Genomic DNA, 5,949 nt, shown 5'->3' with positions numbered 1-5,949 from the left:
TCAACTATTTGTACTGGTTGGAGAAAAATGTGGGATTGGAAGAAAGAAGTGCTTCTAATGAGTGCAGGAATGGGGGGAGGCTGCAAATATCTCTAGAGTATGTGCAGAGGGAATTCAACCATGTTAAAAGTGATGGGGATTCAGTGGGTTGGGTCATGGATGGGCTTATTGCACGACCTTTGCCAAACAGGATTCGCCTGGAGCATGTGGCCTCTTCGATTGCCTCTTGATATGACAGGTGGATGATGATTGCCACATGGCCTCTTCAATTACTTGGACAAACTTTTAAGAGTGCAAGAAAATGGGAAAAGCAATTCTTATATATCAGGCCATTTTGAGACTCCTGGACTCAAAACTCATTTTTTGCTGCAAAGTTTACACTGTACAGGTTCTCGGCAAATTTTTTGCAAAGCCTTGAAATCACTTGATGCGACAAGGAAACAAGGCAGAGTTGTTACTCGATTAGGACAAAAAAAAAAAAGAAGAATTGTCACTCATGGTTTACTTTAGTTTGTAATTTTGACAATTAAAATTAAGAGGTTTACTCAAGCTACAAATAAGTTTTTTTTTTTTTTTTTTTGTCAAAATTTCATTCAGGCTCAATTTATTTCGGCGTAAAATATTTTCTTGAAAAATAATTTATTGGAAAACATTTTTCGATGTTTGGCGTGTACAGAAAATCACTTTTTTGTTTTTAATATATATATATATATATATGTATATTTTATTGAATCATATTAAACTTTAAATTACGAAAATGTCCCGACTAACTCTCCGCGGTGGCTTGGTCAAGTCTTGCGAGTTCAGTATGAGTTCCTGTAAATCTTGACGATGTCCTAACCAGGTCTCGACGGTGTCTCAGTTAGGTCTTGGTCGGGTTTTGGCGGGTCCTTGTCGGGTTTCAGCAAGTCCTAATTGAGTCTTATTGCCTGTTTGGGATTGTGTTTGAGAAATAAAGCTTTTAAGTTAAAAAGAGTTTTTGGGTAAAAGTTTTATTTTTAAGCATTTGTCAAAAGTGTGTTTTGGTTATTTTTAAACTTTTTTTATCCTTAAAAGTGCTTTTAATTTTTTTACCAAATAGAGTTTTTTTTTTTGTTCAAATGGACATTATGAGTGTTAAAAACACTCATAATGTGTTTTTCGGTGGGTCTCGTTGGGTCCTAGCGGGGTCCCGGTTGAGTCTTAGTCAGGTCTCGGTAGGTCTCATTGGGTCCTAGCGGGGTCTCGGCCGAGTCTTGGCAGGGTCTTGGTGGGTGTCCAAGCATCCCAGTCCTAGCGAGGTCCCGATGACATCCTAGTTTGGTCTGCCGATTTGAAAATAAAATGTTCAGACTTAGAAAATGGTTTTCGGTTTTTAAAAATAGAAACTATTTTTCGAAAATTAAAGAGACGTTTTCAATCAAACCGAAAAATATTTTTCGTTTGATTATTATTTTCTGTCGCATCAAACATTTGAGAATACGAAAAACATTTTTTAAAAATCATTTTACGCCGAAACAAACTGAGCTGTAATAGAAAACTTATTGCCGGTCACATTGTCCATACCATGCTAATGAAAACATGACACGTGTATTTAGATACACCTTGCTGTATAAGCAATTACGTCAATTTTTTTTTTTAAAAAAAAGAAGTAGAAAAGGCTTAAAAAAAATATAGAGCACATTCCCTAGTTCAAAGAGAGAGTTTTAGCACAAAGTAATTTTTTATTTCTCCCTATAAGTAGATTAAATACTAATGAGCCTTCCCTAATAATTCTTTTTCAATTGTTGCAGCGAGTTTCCACGTCATCTCCCTCCCACGTTTTCCATACCTGCAACATTAAGAGCGATCTTAAGAAGAATAGTAATTGAAACCATTATTATTAAAATTCACTAATATATCTATTTATACTGGCTTGAAATTCTCTCTGATTATTTCAAAAAAATGAAGGAATGTTTAGAAAATAAAGGCATATATTCATTTAATTAATTATGTAACACATAAATTCGTGTGGAAATAATACTCTTTTGAGTCTCAAATCTGTAAGTTAATAAAAAAGATAGCCAGTTCACAAATTCAACCAGTGTGATTGTATATGTAAGTGTATTATATGTAATTTTTGTTTATAAAGTTAGAGTATTTATGTCATTTCAAAGTTTTTAACAAGTTTGACTGACCGAAGGAGGGGTTTTGGAAGAAAATGATAGTATGATATGGTCGGGCAGTAAAGTTGGCAGTTCATGGGAGAAATTGATAATGCGTTGTAGTTGATGGAGAGAAAAGGTAATTACCCCTATATTATATGTATATACATAGGTTTGAGCATATAGATACATGATACATGTATGTAATTGTGTGCTCATGTATGTATGTATGTGTATGAGTGAGAGAGAGAGAGAGAGAACACACAGGTTTGGGAATATACATACTTGTACCAATCGATGAGTAGTTTTGTATGCGAAAGAGAGAAAGAAAAGAGTATGGGTAGGAACTAGGAAGTATACCAGACAGAGAGAGTATGTATGATGGGATCAGGAGCAAGTAATCATGCATGCATGGGTAACTTCTGAGACAGGAAGGGCTCGGCGCATTGAATCTTTACTGCATCCAGACAACCTTCGAACCACTTGAACTTGAAACTAGATCCGAGGAAGATCCGACACCGACGAGCCAACTTCGCATAACATTGTAGATCAAATTGTTTAACCAAGTCTTCTTGACCCGAAAGTGCGGATGGAGAAGGAGAGGGGGGGAAAAGATTATTGGCATGCACTCCAACTGCAACAATAATAATAATCAACATTTTCACAAGCACAATTCTCCTCATCTTTGTTTTTGAAAGTTTACCACAAACCCATAATTTATAGGTTCTAAGTTAACAATTCTATCATCCATATATAGCTTCCCTTAATTATTTTCTAGATATATACTTCGTTTTTAGTTACTATTTTTTAATTCAAATAAAGAACTACTTATGGATGGTTAGATTTAGTACATTTGTTGCCTTCTGTTTGGTTAAAATCATGTCTCTTGATGAGGGTCATCGGTTTTTTTTTTTTTTTTTTTATTTATTTATTTTTTTTATTTTAATTATTTAAGGTGCTAATTTGAAGTGAAACGTTTGAGTCAAGTGAAGAATAATGTATGAATGACGGTTGTTGGTGTGATTGGCGGCTTCTAATTATCAAATTTAATTCTGGTTAAAACCATGTCTCTTCATGAGGTTCACTTATTTTCGCAAGAGTGGGGTGAATAGGTGTATTCTAGCAAATACAACAATTAAAAAAAAAAAAAAAAAAAAGCAACCAGCAAATTAAGCAATAAACAAATCAAACACAACAAATTTGGCTTTAAAAGTGCAACAATTACAGGGCAGCCAATCACAAGAAAACAATTCACTATAGAGGAGCAATTGTATGTACAATCAATTCATACTCACAAAACATTTGCATTAAACACCATACTTGTACCCAACAAACCACACATTTTTATTTTACCTCGGTATCTTCAGAACTCTAACCAATCTTCTATTTAGTCTCCTCTACAACATGAAACTCCAATGATCATGAAGGTTTCAAAACATGTGGTTTTCTATGAATTCTAAGGGTCCATTTAGGAGTGCGTTTTTTTAAAAAATAATCTGTGTTTTTAAACTAAATTGCAATTTTGGAGTGTTTGGGATTGCGATTTGAAAAACGTAAATTTTAAAACCGTAAAAAAATCCGCGATTTCTATAAGTTGATTAGGGGGTGCTTATTTGAAAAAGTGTGAATTTAAACCAAAATCACGACAATATTTGGCGCAATATTTACCAATTTGGCCATGAAACCGCAATTATATACTAATGTTACCAAATGCCTATGCGATTTTAAAAAGTAACAATAATTTAAAAAACGCAATTTTTAAAATTACACTTATTGAAATCGCACTCCCAAACGACTCTAAGAGAAATAGACAATTGAAGGCATAGGTATATGAACTATCTCTTTTAGCTACAAAATAATAGCCTCCAGGTCGATCTATAAAGGACCGTGCACTATATATGGTGTTTTTATAGACTCTGGGAAAATACTCAGTGTTTCAATACAATTAAAACACTGAAAATAAAACTTTTAAAGGTGGCGTTTGGACGAGTAAGCTAATTCGTTCAGATGCTGCTAGGCTTTCATGGATTCCTTTTGGATACGTTTGAGCGAGCACTAATCGAGCTTCTCTAGTCTTCACCTTGTTTGGTTGTGATATGATCGAGCTTCCAATCGAACTGCTTTGCTTCTTTGTGATCTTCACCTCATTCGAACGCTTTCCAACTGAGCTTCTCTAAAGCAATCTTGAATTCTAGTGAAACCTACTCGTTCGGACAGATACTGTTCTAGTTCCAACCGAGTTTCTCTAGAGTCTTCTTCAGTAACTCATTCGGGCTTGATGCAAACTAGCATACCAACCAAGTGTCTCGAAAGCTCCTATTAAGTCACTCGTTAATTTGGACCTACCATGAGCAAGCATGCGAACGAGTGTCTTAGTACCACTTTTTTTTTTTTTTTAGTTCGTTCGGACGAGTTGAGAACGGGTACTTCTAACTAGTGTCTAGATTCTTCAATAAAAATTACAACTTAAAAACTATCATAAGTTAAAAACTTAGCCTATCAAAATTTGTCTTACACCAAATTGTTTTGAACACAATTAGTCAAACATAAAACTTAACAAACTTCTCATTTGGTAATTCGGTGATAAAACTAATTACAACCAACTTTTACAAAGTAAAAACCCAAAGCCTAACATCATATTTCTCTGATCTTGCCAAAGCTTAATCCTAGGATGTAGCTTGCTTCTCCCAAGTCCTTCATATCAAATTAGTTAGACAACCAGATGTATCTTGACTATTAATAATATTCCCACTTCATTCCCAATGAATAAGATATCGTCAATATATAGTACTAAGAACGTGACAATTTTATCTTGACACCTTTTATAATTAAACACATGGCTTGTTGGATTTTGATCGAAACCAAACGATTTAATTGCTTGATCAAATATGATGTTCCATGAACTGGATGCCTATTTCATTCCATAAGTTTACTTACGCAACATGCATACCATATGCTCTTGACTATAAAACTATATGTCTACATCATACAGATGTCATCAAGATGACCATTCATAATGGCCAGCTTGACGTCCATTAGTCAAATTACGCTTTCAATTCTCATAATTTGGCCGAGTCAATTTGTTTTGATTTAGAATAGCACCAAGTAGGGCTGTAAATAAACCAGTTTATTCGATAACCCACTCGATACCCGCTCGGTTTCACTCCACTCAAACTTTAGCTCGATAATGTACAAACCTATTTGTTATTGTAGAAACCCACTTAATTTGTCAATGATACATATCTGACTCACTCGAAAAAACTCAATAAGAGCTCGCGAGTTTAGCTCGTTTAAAGCTCGACTGGTTTGTTTGCCCGACTCATTAGCTCGTTTATATATATATATATATATATATATATGTCTAGAGGTTGTTTTAAAATTCAGGCTTGAACTATGCTTAATCATACATTAAAAAATTTAATAGCTTAGCTCGAACTCGTCTGAACTTTAAATGAGTTGAGCTTAAACACACATTTTATAAATCGGCTCGAACTTGAGCTCGGATTGAATAAGCAACTTCGTAAACGAGCCAATCTTGAATTCCTAAAGCTCAATTCGGCTCGATTACAGCCATAGTACCAAGAAAGTTAAAAGATGATGACATTTTCAATCTAAAAAACAAACAAGAAAAAGATTAGGGCATATAAATTTTGCAAACAAATAATATAATATGGAACATATAAACCATAATATATAGAATGCAATGAAAAACTAATCCGCAAGAAATATCCCTCAGCAACGAGTGAACATTAATTACTATAACTAGGTGAGAATGATTCTCATTGTTATTGCTATTTAGGTAACTCATACCGAGCAATAATAACTT

Source organism: Corylus avellana, chromosome ca3 (assembly GCF_901000735.1).
Source record: "Corylus avellana chromosome ca3, CavTom2PMs-1.0".
In the NCBI taxonomy this organism is placed as follows: domain Eukaryota; kingdom Viridiplantae; phylum Streptophyta; class Magnoliopsida; order Fagales; family Betulaceae; genus Corylus; species Corylus avellana.
This window is presented reverse-complemented; position numbering follows the sequence as displayed.